Raw genomic sequence first — 22,219 nt, 5'->3', positions numbered from 1 at the left:
TTTTCTTCATGTAAGTTGAATATATTTCAAACTTTTAAATTTTTATTTTTGCCCGGTAAGAAAGAAATTCAGGAGTTCTTAAATTGCCCTCAGAGTTCTTGGATTGCATCAAACTGCTAAAAGACCTCAACAAAAACAGTGTCTTGAAAAAAAAAATGAAAATATTCAGTGAAAAATAAATTATGAGAGAAAAAGCCACTAAAAATCTTCAAGCCTTTGAGCTGAAATCTGGAAGTCAGTCTGTGGACTTTACTGGTATGTCTTACTAATTAAGTCATCATTTGTGTATAATAAATACACTAAACTGTAAACACTTGTTAAAATGTATATAATTTTTAGATATAATTTGTAGCTCACAGACATCAATAGTTTCATGTAATTTAAGTGATAATGAAAATTTCCTGTTGTCTGGCTAGATTAGAAACTATATATTATTGTCCAATTTTGGATATTGTGAAATAATTCATTTAGTAAAATTGGGTATGCATACATGTGTGTACACTTACATGTAAATTAATTGTTATAGCAAATTTAATCTATCATTAAGTTGAATGTTGACTAATGTTTTTCATCAAAATTGTTTACACTGAATTGTTTGTGGATTTTTCCATTTGCCCAATCATGTCAAGGAGCACATGGCAGAAAATGCTTTCTCCTCCATAGCACTTGGTGTTTTTAGAGGTCTGTGTTTGCTCTGCTCCAATTTTGTATTGTTTCAATGGACTTTAAAGCTTGATCACTTTTGGTAATCTTCATATTTTATATACTATTAGAGTACTTGAAGAGAACTGTAAAGATTTAACATACAGTATAATGCATGTATATTGCACTTTAAGTAGAGTGTATGTGGTTTAGAAATGTAATTCATCTCATAGTGCATTGAATTTGTTGAAAATTAGAAACTTTATTGAAATTGTTTTAGAATAATGTTAGATTGCAGATTTTTTTAAATCATGCAAGTAAGATATTGCTAAATATTCTTAAGCTTTTCTGGACAGTCTAGATGAGTTCTTGCTATATGCCTAGCATTGTCATCCCAGTTAAAATATAAGGAGCAAGGTTTATTCCTAAGCTCTAACTGGACAAACTTGCATGGATTAAAGCACATTAACAGATTTACTTCAGATGCTTGACCTGATCAACATTTTCTTCATGTGTTTTTTGTTTTTGTTTGTTTGTTGTTTAACATCCCTCTCAAGAATTTTTCATCCATATGGAGATGCCACTACTTACTGGTGGAGAGCTGCAAAATTTGACCTATACTTAGCACTCAGGGTCATTGAGCAATAAGGGATCTCTTTTGTGCCCACATCAACTGCGAGGTGGGACCTCGGTTTATACGGTCGAATCTGAAGGACTGGTCCCCACATCCCCAGTGGATCTGAACCTGAGACTTAAGGATTAAATCCTTACTTGCGACTCTAGATTACACACTCTAGCCTTTGCGCCACATGGGGGACTCCACAAGAGTAAGTGTTTTGAGCAGTCCTATTCTCATGTAATTATAAACTGTATGTTGAACAAACCTGCATAGATGATGTATGTTAATGTTTCAGGGTACCAATCCTTGATTTGACTTAGATTTTCTAGATTAATGACCAGTTTTTTAGAGAAGGTTCATTCAAAGTAACAATATACTCTTTGGTGATCAGTAAACATAGATGATGCATCCTGCTTCTGATGCTGGATGTAACATACATTTTCAGGGTTATTGAGCAGTTAAATCTAACCCAGAACAACTTGCATAGATTTTGGATTCAGGTGATATACATTACCAGAGTGTTTGTTGAGTGAGACTTTGCCTTACTAGTGGATAACATTTATAGAAGTGAGCTTTGTATTCTTTGATTATACCATCAGTGCCAACTACCATACATTTTATATAATAGATGTAGCTGTTGTTCAACTGAATATGATAAAACTGTGGATGAAAATAATTTGATTTTTGTACCTTTGAATGTATTGAATTTATTTGTAAAAGCTGTTATGATACAAAGTTTGATATTTTATCAAAGTTTTTAGCATATGCAATCAATAAATGTATCAACATTTTTATTTTATTATACTTTTTACCCTGCAAACTTCTTAAAAACAGAATAGTAATGATCCATTCAACTGATACTAGGTTAGTGTCACACTGTACTTGTATATCATGTATATTGAACTGTAAATGAGAAACATCTAAATATGTCAAATCACAGCATGAATCATTGGATTATGTAAGAAGTGCACTATCTTGTGCTTTGGTATGGTATTAATAATAAATGTTAAACTATCATTTTTTTTTCAAATTAACAAAGGATATGCTTGAGTGACTGTATTTTGACTAGCAGTAAAAATAAAATGATTTTGAAGCATTTGAATTATTTTGATTCATGGTCTCTGCAAGTTTAATGATAGCAAATATGTATATTGAACATGGCATCTACATATTGCTATACTGGATCTTAATCACAACATTGAAATTTTATGTAGTACATGTACCCTTGGTTTCAACTGGTCAAACATATTCTTAAATCACAAAGAATTTAAACAAATATAGGTATGATTCAGAACTTCATCAATTAGTTGGAAAGTGAATGCACTCAATGACTATATGGTTTAAAAGAAGCTGGGTATAAATAGCAGGAAAAACTACTTGATTTCCACTGTGAACTTTGTGTCCTCAACAAAACAATATGGAGTATACTATACTTGGTCTAAAGAATAAGTCTAATCTATGTCTGCATGTCTATGCCTGCATTCACTTTCAGGTTAAACTGTATTGGACATTGAGAGTTTGTTTGTTGTTTAACGTCCCTCTCGAGAATTTTTCACTCATATGGAGACGCCATCACTTGCCGGTGGAGAGCTGCAAATGACCTATGCTCGGCACACAGGGCCAATGAGCAGTGAAGGATCTTTTTCATGCCAGTATCTACTGTGACACTGGACCTTGGTTTGTACGAAGGACCGGTCTCCACGTCCCACAGTGGGATTCAAACATGTGACATAAGGATCAACTCCTAACACGGCAACTCTTGAGCATAGGCTCTTACCACTGCAACATGTGGGCGACAGCATTGAGAGTTAATTGTGGATATCAGAACAAGCTACTCTGGGCTTATACTCTCTATATATTGATTGATTGATTGATTGTATGTTGTTTAGCGTCCCTCTCGGGATTTTTTCACTCATATAGAGACGCCACCACATGCCAGTGGAAAGCTGCAAATTTTGTCCTATACTCAGCACTTACAGCCATTGAGCAGTGAAGGGATTTTTTCGTGCCAGCACCTACTGTGACACGGGACCTCGATTTATGCGGTCTCATCCGAAGGATCGGTCTCCCCAGCCAACTGTGGGATTTGAACCTGCGATGTAAGGATCAACTCCTTACTTCTCTACTCTAGAGCAGACGCTCTAACCACTGCACCAGGGGGGCAACTACTCTCTATATAAGTCACTTGTGCAATGACTTTAGTTTTATATTCAAGATTTTGTACTGATCATGTTGAGTCACATTAACACAAATATCTTTCTGCTGAGCTTGACCAATGACCATCCGCAACTATTCTGGTTGGAAACAATATGTTAATTAATCCATAATCAGTGAAATTACTATGAAAGAAAAATGGTCTACTTAAACCACAAGTTATATGTATAAAAGTATACACTGGTCTCCTTAAGTCATATGAGAGAAACATAAAATATTAGGGAGACCATTTTTTTCATATATTTTTAGGAGGCATTTATAATGAAAAAATAAAGCAAGAGTCGACTAAATGGTGTTCTATAGAACATTGATCTGGTATTTCTTTTTAGAAAAAAGCAAATTTAAAAAATCTGTATATTGTCTCCTTAAGCCATATATAATGTTCTGGTCTCCCTAGTCCTTAAATCAGAGTTATATATATATATATATATATATATAATATATATATATATATATATATATATATATATATATATATATATATATATATATATATATATATATATATATATATATATATATATTCCATTAAAATAAAAAAATATCATCTGTTCACTTTGAACAAAGTAACCATATAACTGGGTCATAAAATGTATAGTGTAACTTGAACATAACAATTTACACTTTCAATATATAACATTACTGATCTTCAAAATCAATAATTCCAATCATAAAAATAAATATCTTTCTCTCATGGTCATTCATTCAATTAATATAAAGTGTAAATGGGATTTATTATAACTGAATATTTACAGACTGGATATGTGAATTAACTATTAGCAATAAAGAAAAGTTAGTACTTACCAAAAAGTGGAAAAAGTCAGTCTCCAAGTGTATAAGTCATTAGAGTCCATAAAATGAAGTCTTGGCAATAACTCAACAAGAAAAAGAATGAATATTTTGGCGGTAAAACCAATGACCAAAAGAATAAAACCAATAAGATCCAACTTCTTAAACAAACTACCAATGAAAACCAATAAAACACCAAAACCTCTGACCTGCCCTAAGGTAACTAATTATCTATATACAAGTGTACAAGTTTACAGGTAGGGCTAGGGAAATAAAGGGGTGCCTCCAACATTTTATGTTTATCTATTATGGTAGTTTAATTTATTTACATTAAATTTAAAACATTTATTTATTAAATATATTCCACACTACTACATATTTATAGTAGTTTTGTATAAGCCCAATAACTGAATTTTTTAAAATAGTTCTGAAATCAACGTTTAAGTGCATTACTACGTGTAGCAAACAAGAAACAAATCAAAAAATAATTCAGAGAGTAACCTGGTGTGTTTTCCGTTTATGGTGACGGAGTTTGGGTAGTAGGGGATACTTGAATACAAATATACGGTAGTATCAATTAAATAGAAATATACGGAATATATATGAATAAAATCATAAAGAAGACATTGCATCCAAGTTAATGGCCACTTAAATATCTTTAAATAATATTTCATTTAATTAAAGAATACATTTTTTGTTGTAAAAATATTTCTTGATCCGCCACTCACTGCATACAAACTGCGTCAGGTTTTACGAAATGACGTCACATCGACAAGTGCATCGCGATCAGTGACTTGTTTATACCTCGCTATGTGGAATTTAACTGAAGACAAAACAGCATGCTGTAGTTAGTTTAGATGTAGTTTGATGGTTTCCTATAGTTTAAAATAGCAGATTATTTCATTTTTTTAACTGTGCTGCGCAGAACGATATGATGCTGAATTTCACTGCGCCTGGTGGCTTTAGTGCAAAAAAAAAAACAAAAAACAAAAAACAAAAACAAAGAAAGACTTTGGGAGAATGCGTTCATTGTTTTCTAGTTATATGTAAATGTATACGATTAAACGGGACAACCCTCGAATACAACGATACGACTGATTATCTTAATTTTGAGAGTCGTCGATGAATCATTCGTATTCCTTTTAAAAAAATCTAAGTTACATCATTTAATTGCTTTGAAAAACAAGGAAAGGAAAATTATTCATATAAATTATAATGAATGAATGAACATAACATGCATTGGCTAACTTGTATGTACGTACATTACGTAATGTTAATATAAGGTCCATATCGGGACTTTTTTTTAGAAATGCAGTGAAATAATGCATCTCATTTCACCTTATCAAATCAAGATTAACAAAAATTGTATTATTCCAAAAAATGATCATAATATATTTTTATCCTGTGTAATATTTTTACCAATAGTGACGACATTCAGAGAGACCGTACAGATCTTGACACAATACCTTTATCAAAACTAATGAAGTTGTTCATATCTTAAATAGTAGAAATTTGATGTAGCTTAGGTACAGGTTTCAGTACTGCTCAATACTTCCTTAATTTGTTTTCCTTTGCAAAAAAGAATTCACAATAAAGTATTTCATCTTAGTGAGTCATTTATTTTTTAAAACTCTTCCTCCTTTGTTTTAGCACTCACTATCTTTACAAATTATAGTTGCTTCAAATCCTTAAGTAAGCTTCCGTCGAAGTACTATATTCTCGATATATCCCTTGAATTTCTTGTCCATTTGAAAACTGGGTGTTAAGATTAAACCAGCGTTCCAGTTGTCTGTTTATTATGCCCTATTCACAGAATAGTAATGTTTTTAAGATTTTTTCAGGCCGGGCAGTGTTTCTTGTTTTTACCTATTTCATTCTAAACTCTGCACGTTAGTTATTCTTCAATATCCTTAAGGTTCATAAACCCTCTGCTTACTCATATAAAATGTTTCTTTCACTCTTATGATTTTCCAAAAGAAATGTATTTGTTAAGTAAAATACAAACAATTATAGCAAAGCTTGCGGGGCAAAATTTGGCAAAAAAAAAGACACTTCAACTTGACAAATTTATAAAGGAATAATAGACATTTATGTCATTAAGAGTTATCTCCCTTATCTGAGTATCAATAAACCTTAAATGTAAAAGATTTTAGAATGTGATGAGTTAAAAACTTTTAAAGAAATAGACTTTTATAGGTATTATAGGAGTTTTATAAGTATCTGAACTAGTTTAGCAACAGTAAAGTTAAAAACTTCATGGAATATTCACTGTAGATAAAAGTGTCCGATTTCATCTTTTTATGCCCCCGTATCGAAGATTCGGTGGTATATAGTTTTTGCCCTGTCCGTCCGTCCGTCTGTCTGTCCGCAAAAACCTTAACATTGGCTATAACTTTTGATTGGCTAAAGCTATGGCTTTCATGTTTCATATGTGTATTCCTTGTGAGAAGACCTTTCTTTGGGTACCATCAAATTTGACCTTTTGACCTTGACCTTGGAGTTTGACCCAGTTTTGCAAAATTTTACTGAACGTTAACCTTGGCCATAACTTTTGAACGGTTGGTGCTAGGGCTTTCATACTTCACATATGTAATTCTTGTGACAAGACCTTTCTTTTGATACCAACAACTTTGACCCTTTGACCCTTGACCTAGGAGTTTGACCTACTTTCGAAAAACTTTAACCTTGGCCATAACGTTTGAATGGTTGGTGCTAGGGCTCTCATACTTCACATATGTAATCCTTGTGACTAGACCTTCCTTTGCATACCAACAACTTTGACCTTGACCTTGACATTTTAATTACTTTTAAAAACCTTTAACCTTCGCCATAACTTTTGAATTGCAGCTAGGGCTTTCAAATTTCACAGGTATATTCCTCGAGACAAGACCTTTCTTTGGGTACCAACCTTTTTTTGTCTTTTGGGCTGGATTTTTACTTGCATTTGAGAAACTTTAACGTTCGCCATAAGCTGCCATACAGGGGCATCAGTGTTTCACAAACACATCTTCTTGTCATTATTTTTAGTCCCAGTGCGAAAAGAAATACATGTGTAAGTTGATATTCTAAACGTGAAAAAAAGAATAAGTACATCGCAGTGTTTTCATGTATACTGAAACATGAAATTCTTATTACTGTTTAATCACGAATTATACAATCTTCACATTTGAATATTTGAAGTAACAAACTTAAACAAAATACGCAGTTAAGTCCCCTATATTTATATATACAAATTAAAAAATAAAATTGTTCATTTAGTCGATCACTTTACAATCACTCCTTATCCGAAACCATACTGTCTTTATTTTCATATATCTTAACAGTTAAAGACAAAGAAAATCAATAATCCAGTATTTCATAATAAAACTTCACTCAATTGCTGAAGTTGGTTATGTTTATGTAAATAGTCAAAACATTGATTATCTTATTCTAACATGAAAGAAATGTAAAGTATAATGACACAGCTTCCATTACTGGTTGTAGTACACGTTTTCTGATGTAGTCTCAATGTGATCACAGACAGCTCTGTATATCAACAGATATTCTTCCTGAAAGTCAATAAAAATATAAATTATATAAAAATCATAAAGTAAAATACATGTACATGATTATAATATACAAGGGGTATGAGGGTTATACACAACTTGCATGTATGGAAGTCCTTTGACCATGAATGGATATTTTTTTTATTATACCTCTACTGATTTATTCATTGTATGAGAGTAAATCTATATTTTTTTTTTCTGATTTCCTGAAAATAATCATACAAAGATTGATCCCCTACCAAAAGGGGGAGGGGCCTCAGTTTGACGAACTGATACACACCTATTCCGAACTTAACAATTTCATTTCATTTTATGAAAAATTCCTATCTGTTTCCAATAAAATCATGAATATTCATTTTCAATTAGAAACTCACCACGAGTGGACAAGTTTCCGTAAGAACCAGTTTACAGTAGCATACAAAATCAAATACGGTAAGTTCCCAGTTTGGGGATAGGAGAAAAGGTATGATTTTTTTTTTTTTTTTTTTTTTTTTTTTTTTTTTTTTTTTTTTTTGAGGGGAGGGGGGGGGGGGTGTTGGTGATAAGGAACTTCAAGAGTTAAAAATAAGTTATATTAATTTTCTTTTTTTTCTGATTTATTGTTAGTATCGGTATGATAAAACAGTTTGAAGTGTATCTCTGGGTATGGGGGTCAGCAAGTTTTAATTCCCAAAGAGCAACCCTATTTCCCGCGGCAAAACCGAGTGAATTTGGCTTTGCTCTTGGGGAACTGGAGTTTTGGTGACTGTTTCAATGATCTTCTTTGACTGTATAATAGCGAAAATATTTATATCAGAGAACGCTCTACGTATGAACAATTTCTAAAACGAGGTAAGTTATTGACAAATAAGAATACAGGTGTATCTGCAGTCTCGTTTAAAATCATCATTTCGTACGTTCTATGGTCGATACGATGAACTAGTCAGCAAATACAATCTATCACTAAGTCATATGCTGACTGACCTTTTTCATACTAATTGTTAAGCCATTATTCACACTCTGAATTGTCGACGGATTTTTCCGTTATTTCCCGACCATGACAAGGAGCACACGGCGGGTGTGACCGGTCAGCAGGGGATGCTCACTCCTCCATGGTATCTGATCCCACCTCTGATGTCTTAGAGGTCCGTGTTTGTTCTGCTCCTATTTTGTAATGTTTTATGGACTTTTGAGCTCGAATACTAGTCGTTATCTCCACATATTTCATCATATCCAAATTAGAAATTGTTTTAATTTGAGGGACATGAAAAACATAAAACTTCTCTATAACCAAGATTTTCTTAAATCCGAGTTTCTTATAAGCAAGTTTTACTTTATATACTGGCACAAATTTACGTGTATCAAAATAATTTCCAAAGTGGGAGTATTTTTATATGCAGAAATGCATAACTAATTTGTCATCAAATAACTAACAATTTTATTGTTTCATTAATGACCCAAAAAACATCCTCGCTAGTTTTAATTTGCTGCATTTTTGAAACATAGGTTGCAACAGCTTACTTAAGGCATTATCGTTTTCCCCCAATAAAAATGTAAAATCTAAAACCACACATTCAGATGGACAATAATACCTCTTAATGCCTTTTTCGGAGAGGTTACAAGAGTATACAGTGGGAAATTTCCTAACCTGTGTTGAACAGAATTCGGGCCTCCTTTTCTGTAAAAGTCTGACAGCAGTAAATACGTCAACATTTTCATCCATAGTGAGTTGTTGTATCACATTATATACAGAACAGAAGACACCACACAAGGTGGCCCCATCTCTGTAAGGTAAATAGAAATGAGTTTAAATTTTCCTAATCCATATATCATTTGAATGACAGTAAGAATGATGAAAATAAATGTAAAAGCCATGATCAATTAAGACTTTTACTCATAGGCAATTATCTTAGCAATAAATAACCTTTTTAAGCATAAGATTTTTTTTTTACATTATTTCCCAATCTCTACTGGGCTAAAGCTCTTAAAAATATTGATTTTCTACTATACAACTTTAAATTATTATAACGTAGAAAACTATATCCCAATTGCCAAAGTTTGATTGAATCTCTACTTCATACCAGGATTGTATATTTTATTACCCCATCGCAACGAAATTGGAGGGGACAGTGTGCTTGTGTGTGTGTGGCTGAGTGTGTGAGTAAGCGCGTGCGTAACGGAAGTTATGCAAGTTATAATATAAATCGGGATCGATGTGCTCATATGCGTGGGGATGCTCCGTTTTGCGGTGTCCTTAATTGATATGCATAGTTAAAAAGATATTTTCTCATGTCAATTCATGTCCATGAATTTTACATGTTATACCCTGATGTCAATCCAAGACTAGTTATTACCTTATGATATTGACTTTGTTTCTACGGAAAAAAAGATATTATAGTGTGACATTTCCTGAATTAATATTTAATTTTATTATTTGTAAACCCTGGTAAGTATGTTTTGTAAGAATTTATGCGCAAAATGAAAGCATACAGATAAGCAGACGACAGATTACATAAAAAAAATTTACGAGAGATAACATTAGACATATGGCTCTCGTGACTTTAATAGCAGAAGTTAACTCTTTTATACTCTGTTCTTAACTTTCATCATTGGCAGTTAATTTTACCTTTCTTAAAATTTCATTTTTTTCATTTTTTAATACTTTCAATCCTGATATAATTCAGTTTTATTTTCTACCCTCTTCACCACTTTCTTTTCCGTAAACTTTATAACATCTGAATGATAAAAATATAATTAATATTACTAATATTTTTCTTATACAATAGTTGACTTACTTGCTGACAACGGTGATTGGTCTTTCCGACGAAATATTCTTTGCAAATGAGACTAAACTTCTTAGAGACGATGTGTCATGAGACGTTCCGGATGACTTTAGGGATCCTTTGGGTTCTACTATGGTCACAGTATGTGTTTCCTACACAGTGAAGGAGACTTACAATTTAAATGAAGTACAAAACAAAACGAGGATGACTGCAATTTCAGTCATCATATTTTAATGCGTTAAACTCTGCAGTGTGACACGTTATTACTATTGTTTATTCCCTTCTTATTCATTCATAATCGATGGGTAACTGAAACGCTGTAATTGAAGATCCATTTCAAGTTAAAAACATCTAAGAAACCAATCGTTTTTGTTAGAATGAAATCAAATTGATTATCAATACAGCTGAGATATTCATTATACAAAACGCAAATACTGTGTCCAAAGGTGAAATTTCGAAAGAAGTTTATGCGTTCTCATTTTGTTATATACTTTAAACAATTTGAAGAAAATCGTTATTTTTTCATTTAACAGTGAGCCCCCAACTTGGTGACATTTTCTTCCTTTTTGAAATATTTGGCAAAATAACATCCTATTAATATTTGAAATTTGTTTCAAATAATATATAACTCATCTCTGGGGCATGTCATGATTTTCTAAAATTACATCATTTGATTTTTTTTTTTGAGCAGACATTTTCTCTTGAACCCCACATCATTTACGCATAGATTAGATTGCTTTTCCTCACCTCATCTTTCATAATCTTTAAAGTCGTGGCCTTAACATCTGTATCTGCTTGTGTTTCGTACTGTACAGTAAATGGAGGGACGGATCTTGAAGAGGTAGGATCCGCCATCCACGCTTTAGTCTGGAAATAAATGTGCATCAATCTTTTAACTTTTGATGTCTATGGTTTCAGACTGCTTATTCGAAAAATCAATGGATACCAATTATGATGATAATTATGAACGAAAGCAAAATTTTTGGGAAAAAATCAGAATGAAGACATTGATGGCAAAACGTTGCAACAATTAGTAATGTTATTCTAAATAAATTTCATTTGTATTAGAAGTTACAAACATAACATAAACTGGTTAATTGTTTTACATATACAAACCGATTCAATTTCACTTAAAGGATTCATGCAGATGACATTATCAGACTCATGATCTATGAGCAGGCGCAGGAAGTCGACAGCGTCCTCTGTCGTTGGATACTTCGTCACTATGAAGGCGCCCTCTCTTGTGTATGACTATGGAATACGGGGTTTAAATTAATTAGATTCTGTATATCACAATTAAGATATACTGACTATTGGGAAAGACTGGTACTTACAGAAATGTTAATTGCATTGATGAAGCTGCCTCGCTTTGGAATTGAAGACGTCAAGTACAAACTGTACTTGTCAACTACAATGACATAAAAAGGTAAATTGTTCAAAAGATATCTGTTTAAAACATTTTTCTAAAAATTCTAATTGCACTTAATTTTATTTCTGATGTAGAATTTGTGGATGTTTAACCAGAACTCTATCATCAAATCTTACAAGTCATATTTTATTGTAATTCCACTGAGCCATTTTTGATGCTTTTCTTTTTTTTCATAACCGGAAGAGTAAACTCTCCTATAATTATGTTACTTTTAAAACTTTAATAAAGTGTACTCGAATAATGCAGTAAAATTCATTTGTAAATACTCACGTGGTAATATTGCTTTCCCGCTTTTGTCTGAATTGTGTTGCCTGGCAATTTTGTAATCAGCTGGGGTATAAACTGGTCGAACTTCCATCAATAACTAGAAAAAAATGAGGAACAGAAGTTAACAATGTCAAACGATGAAAAATACATGTAATAGAGTTACAAATACTAACCAATGAGGAACAAAAACGGCTAAAAAGTCAACCAATGAGGAACGAAAACTGACAAAAAGTCAACCAATGAGGAACAAAAACGGCCAAAAGGGCAATCAATGAGGAACAAAAACGGCCAAAAGGGCAACTAATGAGGAACAAAAACGGCCAAAAGGGCAACTAATGAGGAACAAAAACGGCCAAAAAGTCAACCAATGAAGAACAAAAACGGCCAAAAAGTCAACCAATGAGGAACAAAAACGGCCAAAAGGGCAACTAATGAGGAACAAAAACGGCCAAAAAGTCAACCAATGAGGAACAAAACCGGCCAAAAAGTCAACCAATGAGGAACAAAAACGGCAAAAAAGTCAACCAATGAAGAACAAAAACGGCAAAAAAGTCAACCAATGAGGAACAAAAACGGCCAAAAGGGCAACTAATGAGGAACAAAAACGGCCAAAAAGGCAACCAATGTGGAACAAAACCGGCCAAAAAGTCAACCAATGAAGAACAAAAGAGGCTTACGTAAATAATGAGAAGCCTAACAAACATTCAGAATAAATAAGCAATAACGTATTTTACATGTACTTCAAATTCCTTTCTTATAGCAGCTTGGTTGGCCGGTGTGTCTCCCATCAGTTTTTCAGCTTTCTGCGTGAAATCTGAAACAGTCTGTCTTTCTACTGGGGCTTTAAAAGCTTCGTTCAGAGCCAGGAAAATTGTCATATATTGTTCCTGCAAGTTAAAAATACACATTTATGTCATTCATATCCCATTAAAGGGAGCTATTTTAATTTTACAGCGGAGCACACGGTTTTCATTTTCCATTAATAATCCTTATAATTAAAAAAAGTAAGATCATATCACATCTGGAACATATCAATCTTAAGTAAATAAAATCGTATGTTAATCTTGAACAGTAGTAGGTAGATTACACTTATTTCTTTTTTACACGAAACGTTAAGTTTTTCGTTTATTATAGAGAACAGTAGCTTACATGGGTTTGAACCATATTCATTCTGTTTGCCCTCATGGTCTTCACATATTCTGCGATATTGACTTTGCCAGATGCTTTCCCAGTCTTGTATAAGGCATCCAGTGCAATATACGTTCCTGTTCGACCTATTCCCGCACTATAAACAAGAAGATATAACGTTAAATATTTCATGGCCTTACGATGTAGGTAAGAAATAATATCATTTAAAACTAAACAAAAATGATTTGGATTATTAAAATAAACTTAAACTTTGTAAAACAAAACATTGTGCACAATCCGTAAAAATGCCAATACCTGCAATGGACAACAGTTGGTGATTTCTTCTGATTGGATCGTGTTCTTGTCACGTGATCATGAAAAATTACCAGACAAAGTGGATCTGGTGTACCATGGTCAGGCCAAGTGGTATAATGATAGTGCGTAACAACACGTGACTTTTTAAGCTGAAAATGCACAAGAACAAGGACGTTGCTATTATAGTTACGCAATATGTATTTTCATGCTATAAAGGATTATTTTTTTTCCATAGTGAACAGATAGTACTATATTTACTAGAAAATATCATCAGAAATAGACGGTTTAATTTTTGGCTGAAGGCCAGCAGCTTAATAGAGTTCTGATTTGAATGCAAATGTTTTATTACAAAATATTTTTAGATCAACATCGGCATTATATATAGAAACATCTTTTCTTTGTATACTCTCCGTGATTTACTAAACATTTTTCAGAATATGACTACAATATTTCTACCCATACATCGTGTTTATTTACAAAGAAATATTTAAATATTTCTTAAACATACCTCCTTGTGTGAAACAGACAGCTTCCTAGTGATATAGAATGCGTACTCTTTTACTTCAATGGATTTTACAATAAAGTTTCCAAAAGCTCTGGCTTTCATTTCTTCTGGCCAATACTGCGTGCACTTTGTATGGCAAAAAACACATGTAGAGATTAATATCAACACTTTGTAAAGATGTAGAATTGAGCAATTTCCGAATAAAATTTATACATATTTTTCGCTTTTTAAAAGGGAGAGGTGTTATTGTAACCACCATCTTTATTTTTCTGCTTCCTTCCTTTCATTACTCCTAACGTTATTAAATTTATATATATATATATATATATATATATATATATATATATATATATATATATATATATATATATATATATATATATATATATATATATATATATATATATATATATATATATATATATATATATACTGTATATCATCCATGTTTATAGCTGCAATTTTCATTTATATATTGTAAATACTTCTTGTGACGACCACATTACGTACGAAGTGGTACTTTTTTTATTCCCATTACTATATTACTATAGTCTTTTGATCTTAATTTACTCCATTATCCCTTCAACCGTATCATGACCCCCCGGGGTCGAGGCCTCTACTGATGGACTGTTAGTACCTGGGGGTCTCTACAGTCTAGTAGCTAAGTACTTCTGTACTAGCTTAAAAATACGGATATATGTTGAATTTGCTGTGTTAAAATTTAGAAATTTATTTCAAAACTAAGGATTATCTCCCTTATGCATAGCTCTGATCCTTCGACGTATTTGGCTCCCGTCTTTGGCACCCCAATTTTTCAGTTCTTCCAATATTTTTTTATTTAAATATCTCGGATTTCCAACGTTTCGGCATGAGCATCACTGAGGAGACACAATTTGTCGAAATGCGCATCTTGGTACCGTATAAGATTTACATTATTAGGGTGTAATAACATGAAAAACACGTACACTATAGCAACTAATAATGCGCTAACCGCTCTGCACCTTGAAGTGAAAAACGCGGGCCATTTGGGTGAGACCTTAAAAGCAGAGGCCCCGTGTCATGGTAGCATAAAGATCCTTCACTGCTCCATAGCTCTGATTGCCGCGTAAAGTTCTAAATTTGACGCTCATCACAGGTATATGGTGGCGTCTCTATATGAGTAAAACTTCCTTTAATTGGACTTAAATCAACACACAATCAATCAGATTTTTAACAAATAGGCTCTGTTTAATATTCCATTATGCCTATATTCCCTCGTGCTTGTGTGTGTATGTTTGGGTGGGGGTGATCAACATTTCAACAAGAGTAAACATTCTCTTCTGATATCTCTCCTCCTTCAAACTCATCAGCACCAAAATCTGTTCTTTTTCTTCTTCTTTTGTTCATATCTGTTTATTTTTTAAGTTTATATAATACCGCAAACTCGTTGTTATTTGATCGTTACCTTTGCTCCCTCTTTTAGGTTTGTAAGCATCACAATCTGTGTCACATTTTCTTGCCACAGCATCATCCAAAAGTCATTCAATGTGTTTTGTTTTGGACCTTTAAATTAATGACAAAAATACTTAAGGTACTTTTTTATTTGTTAGGGAACATGTACTGAATATATTTTGGAAGCTTCTGTATTTCATCATGTGTACCCTCTTCAGTATTTCTTTAAAAATTTATAAATTTTAATATCATGAACTTAATTCTTTTACGTATGCTGATTTCAATGAAAAGAAAGGGTGCATTAAAAACTCTAAAATCAAGTATTTTCAAAATAAACATGCTTTCCAATACGACTTTTCCTTAGAATACAAAGAATATTCAGAAACCAATTGTTCAAGTGCTAAATCAATCGACATGATGGGAATACATGCATTATTACCTTGTGATGCAATATATTCCCGCTCCGAACCCGTTCCCTTAAATAGAATGGACACAAAAATATTACCAGTACAATGGCTATATAATTAACAGTTATTTATCATTAATACTGAGACTCAACTTTTTAACTTTTTTGAATTAAGGTTACTAGTATTTCAGTTAAAAAAAAAACATGAGGAAGGTACGGCGTTATGACAATTTAAGGATTTGGTCTGGAATACTGGTTATTAATGTGCACTTTGAAAACAATTCCGATTACTTTTTCAACTTCTAATATCTATGTTGAGCTTACGTTTATAAAATTGGCATTAATGTAGTCTGAGTTTCCATTATTGTCTTTTAAAATAATTCTTGAATGGTCGTCTGTAAAAGAAATGCAATAATTAATTATTATAACATAGAATATAATAATAAAGGCAAAGATAAAAAACACAAAAAAGAAATATTGAATTCTCAGTAAAGAAAATACACTGTCTATAAATCCATAACTTACAAGGGAACGTTGTTTTGAATCTGTTTCTCGGTACGTTTTCTGGCAATTTGCCAGCATCACACTTATGTTGTTCTCCGTGTGGCAACATCTGAATAAGAACCAAACGAGGAACATTGATAGATTTTTCAAAAGCGTAATTTTGTACCTAAATTTGGTAGACTATATGCTAGCTCATAGTTTATTCTTATCTTTTCCTGACGTAACATAAATGAACTAAAAATATCATATAGATTCAATAAGAGAATGAGAAATCTATATTTTTCTATCTTGAATTTCTTTATTTTGATAGTGTATCTTCCTATATTTATTTGTTTCTCCAGGGTATTTTCTGTGTGAACCTAATAAAAGGTCTGAAGATAAAGAACAATGATTGATCTCAAAAATCGGAAAACAATACAAATCTATGAAGAGGGCATAAATATGGACCACTGGACATTCCAGAGGTTGGATCAGGTACCTAGGAGAAATAAGCATCCCCTGTCTAACAGTTCAGACTTACGGCATATTCTCTTTTAAATCCTTCCTCTTCGTCTTTTCTTTTCTCTGCAATGACGTTTTCAAGTTGATTTACCGGAATATCTGATATGGTTTCCTCATTTATATACATATCACCATAGGGATTCTCGATGCCTTCGTCATCAGTGTCGTAATCTCTGTCGTCATACTTCTTTCCATTTGGGATTTTCACTGAAGGCTCTTGCTTTTCTGGCTTTTGAACTGGGTTTGTTTTCGTCTCCATATTTTCGTATATGTTACTAAAAGTCTGATTATTTGCTTCGTTGTTCACTGTTTTAAAATAAATGTTGATTAATATATTACCTCATAGAATGAGCACTAGAAAAAATACAATTTGCAATTCGATCCTCCCTTAAGTTAAACTCTCTGATGATAAACAAGTTTTTGCCAAATGTAAATTAAATTTCTTATTACAAAAGTGAATTTCTATCAAGACTTGAGGAAGGGTAACAGAAAGACGAATGGACAAAAACATTAAATCAGACATATCTGAGGCTTTATATTTCATTATGCATGATACATTTCCTGCACTTTTAAGAAAATTCTATTTTATCATGAAATGATAATACTTCTGTGCTTTTAACGAAGACTCTTATCACAGACATACGGAAATATCTTGATAGAGTAGTTAATTCTAATAGTAATAGTGAATTCTCCTGTCTGCTTTTCAAAAGGAATTTTAAAATACATGTTATTCAGTTTTTGAATAAGCTTTCTTATTTGTTTTAAAATCAAACTTTGCTTGACTTATGTAAGCTTACAGTAAACATTTTCTTCTCTCTCTCGTTGTTGGTGACTTCTTACATGACGGGGTTGTTCGTGTTCATGTTTATTCCTCCTAAGTCTGAATTATAAATTTTGAAAGCAATGATATCGAAATGACAATAAAAAATAAAAGAAGTGTTCTTTCTCCTTATTCAAACATTTTAGTAGAATATTCAATAGGGATATTCTTAGACTTCTGATACTAAGTTTTTTTTTCCATTACCTCTTTTATTTACAGATCTAGCAATGTATATCAATGAAGTTAATTCGTAAACTCTACCTTTTACTAATTAAACATAGAATTAATTTTATCAGCGCAAGCATAAAAAAAACAACATAGAATTAATTTTATCAGCGCAAGCATAAAAATTACCTTTTGAACACAATAACAAATACGACGACAGCCAGGCTCACAATGATGGCAGCCACGACTCCTCCTATGATAGGGGCAGTGTTGGTGTCTGGCGGATCTGGCGCACTCACCTGCAAAGTGCAATATTTTTATTTAATACAGTAAAACACACTAAGAGGGAATACGGATATAGCAAAATCATTCATATAGCCTACGTAACTTTGTGTTTAATTGAATGATAAATAACTAATAAATAGATACTTAATTATCAATCTGCACTAAAACTTCAGGCTTTACGAATAACTTTCTATAGCTCAGCATGTGTCTTTTGATACTGGCTAGATGCTCGCTAAATATCTTACTGATATCTTAAGAAAAAAAAAGTTTTGTCCAAAAGGGATGCTAAAAATGTCAGGAGTTCAACACCCTTTTAGTACATTTTGAAAAAATAATATTTTTGAAGATCGGCAAAAAAAAAAAAAATAAATAAAAATGATTTATATAATAAATAAAGAGTTTCCTGATAAATTCAATATATTACTGTAAGCTTTAAATTCAGGCTGTAAAAACTTTTGATTGACCAAGTTATGCTCATGGCCGATGCTGAAAAAATCATAATGTCGGGAGTATAACAGAAAAAAATGTAATGATGCTGAAAAAAAAAACAGATTTTTAAAAATCTGTATGACAAGTAAGTTAAAACTTAAACTGTCAAAATGTAAAGCAATAAGCGTTATACCATTTAAAGGTTTAAACTGTTATATAAATCACAAGCAGCAATGAGAGTCAAGGATCTGTGTACACACATCAATGTAAGGAGTGCAACATTAAATGTTTTCCTCCCAAACTTGGAAAATGTTTTATCACTGTATGATATTTTGCCTTTTGCTTTTTTAAGGAAAATAAAGACACACGACACATTTTTACCAAATAAATATATCATTTGTGTTTCAGATCCATCTTTCCACGATCAGGAGTGCAACATATTTTTATAAAGATAAAAGTGAATTGAGAAAATGACTTGTATTCATAACAATAAGACTAGTATAAATGATTAATAAGTATCTGCTTGAATAATAACTACTAAATTAATGACAGTTTTATTATTAAAATCTGTCTTTTTTCCTTCCATTTTATCAATCAAGATGTGTTTCCTTTCTTTTATGTTTTATAGAAATCTAAAAAGAAACACACAGAAACATTGTCATGAAAATTAAGGGAAGTCCAGCATGAATTTACTGAAATATTGAACATGTTCTGATGTAATTTATGCTGTGCAATTTTACTTAAACGTCTCAAATTCTCTTGGTCAGGAGTGCATAAAAATTCTTAAGATTCTCAAATCAAATATGTATTTTTCTTCCTACTGTGTTTAAGCTTGTTTTACGATAGTGGTTGAGAGTGCATTTCAAAACCAAACACAGTTTGCAACCACTATTGAAATAATGTTCACTATTAAAATAATTATTTCGATAGTGGTTGAAAGTGCATTTCAAAACCGAACACAGGTTGCAACCACTACTGAGACTGAAATACTGATTTCAATAGTGATTGAAATAATTATTTTAATAGTTACTGACAATGATTTCAATACCAACGTTAGATTTACGATCTATATTTGTAGTGTAGGCAAGCCCATGAATATAAGCGAGAAATTAGTTCTATTCTATGTCCTTTTGATTAAAAATAACCATATTTGCATCAGAAAGTTTGTACACATTGATATCAGTCTTCTTTCTTATTTTAAGAAAAGATGAAACTTCTGTAATAAAATTACTTAAAACTTGAATATATTGATTAATTGTCTGTTGGTTTACACCGAATCGACCAGATTCAGCTGAAGTTTACATATAACATTTGCATACTTTGTTTGAATTTTAGATACATCAGTTAAATCAAAGATGTCAATGTATTGATAGTAATATCTAGAAAAGAAGACATAAAGTTACATATATTTTCAACTCAATAAATTAATTTATTATGTTGGAAAAAATAATAATCAATTAATCCTTATATCCTTTTTTTTTTAAATAGTGGGGTTATTTCAATAATGCTTGTAATGTAGTTTTGGTATTGATATCATTGTCAGCAACTATAAAAATAATTATTTTAATCACTATTAAACTCATTATTTCATTCATTATTGAAATCTTTATTTCAATAATGAACGTTATCTCACTAGTGGTTGCAACTTGTGTTCGGTTTTGAAGTGCACTTTCAACTACTATTGAAATAATTATTTCAATAGTGGTCGTTATTCCAATAGTGGTTGAAACCTGTGTTTGGTGTTGAAATGCACTCTCCACCACTATTGAAATAATTATATCAATAGTGGTCGCTATTTCAATAGTGGTTGCAACCTGTATTTGGTTTTGAAATGTACTCTCAACCACTACTGAAATAATTATTTCAATAGTGGTCATTACTTCAATAGTGGTTGCAGCAATTGTTGTGCATAACTTACGGATTTTTCCGTTACATGAATTTCCCGATCATGACAAGGAGTATACGGTGAATGTGACCGGTCGGTAGGGGATACTCACTCCTCCATGGCACCTAATCCCACCTCTGATGTTTTGGAGGTCTGCGTTTGCTCTGCTCCTGATTTGTATTGTTTGAATGGACTTTTGAGCTTAAATATCATTCGTTTTCTCCATATATATCATTCAATAGAAATTTTTATTGCCAGAACTTTATAATTTTTTGTGCTTAGTGCTTTAATTTTAAATTTTTACTGCACTCAGGAGTGAAACAAAACTGTTTTATAATTATCAATGAATTTTACCTCTACAAATAAAATGCAGAAAATGCTTTATGCTTTTTGTATTTAAAATCATTAAGGATATCGACAAATCACAGATATTTTTGGACATTTAGAGTCATTTCACAGAACAGTTTTCATAACTAAAAATATTTTACAAAGGATGACTGCACTTATGGATATGCGAAAATTGGGACAAAATAAACTTTCAAAACAAGCATTTGTCTTTTAATTAACATGTAATCTTCAACTTTACGTAATTACATTTAATAAAAGTGTGTATTTACGAAGTACGATGCTGTTTTCAAAGGTGGGGGTCATCACAATATCTTGAATCTCCGTACGATAATAAGAACGCCCACTTTTTCATTGACTTTGTACATAGTCAGCGCATGTTTATCTATTGTTCTCTGTTTAACATTAATTATATATTTGCATTAATAATATTGTGTCAAAAGGAGATTAATAAACAAACATGCGCTAATGGTTTAACAGAGAAAAAACTGCCTCTTCTTACATTCACTTTCTCTGTTGTAACCAAGGGCTACGGCATGTTGAATATTATAATTCACCACGTGATGTCCTACCTCAGGTAATTCTGTGAATACTAAATTCCGTCACGTGACTTGTAAGATAAATGTTTTTGTTAACTAGGACACTCTTCTCGAACACGTTGAATATTGTCAGGCATCGATTCAAAATATTCTTTACTTACATGTACGTGCTCATATTGTTAATTTCGTTCTGAAACCTTTGTAAATACTATAGTAGCGTACTTGTGCCATACAGGATAAAGAGTGAGATGGGAAAGAGTAATCACGTATTTTAATACATGTCATTGTTATTTATCTTGTCTAATTTTAGAGCAATTCTTAAAATGTTAGCTCCACCTCTCACGCATACCTAATGTTTAATCAAGGGCAGTTAAGTGTAAAATCTTTATATTTCGAAAGGAGTAGGGACAAAAAAAAAAGAATTATTCTATTGTATCACAGTCAAAAATCATTTTAACATTTGAATTTGGTGTCAAATTGATAGAATTCCATAGTAAATATACAAAAGTGAAATAAGGTTAAGATATAAATGCAGCAGAAGCGACGGAAAAAGACCCAAAACCCAGCGTTAAGTGCAAAAGAGAGAAAGCATATTTTGATGTCACGAAAACTTTAAAGCATTCCATAAATGATAAAAAATATTAATAAACTGCTTCACAAAAATTGATTGTGTTAAATATTATAAAACAGTGCT

General features: G+C 32.0%; 1 pseudogene; it reads right to left on the bottom strand.

Moving 5' to 3' along the window:
• Positions 1-7,733: 7,733 nt before the first annotated feature.
• The window catches only part of LOC133201112 (receptor-type tyrosine-protein phosphatase epsilon-like), a 132,386-nt pseudogene continuing 117,900 nt past the window's right edge, over positions 7,734-22,219 (bottom strand).

This window comes from Saccostrea echinata, unplaced genomic scaffold (genome assembly GCF_033153115.1).
Source record: "Saccostrea echinata isolate AGI-Se365-2 ecotype Australia unplaced genomic scaffold, CSIRO_AGI_Sech_v1 ptg000042l, whole genome shotgun sequence".
Taxonomy (NCBI): Eukaryota; Metazoa; Mollusca; class Bivalvia; order Ostreida; family Ostreidae; genus Saccostrea; species Saccostrea echinata.
The sequence above is the reverse complement of the archived record's forward strand: the minus strand, read 5'-3'. Positions and strand labels throughout refer to the sequence as shown.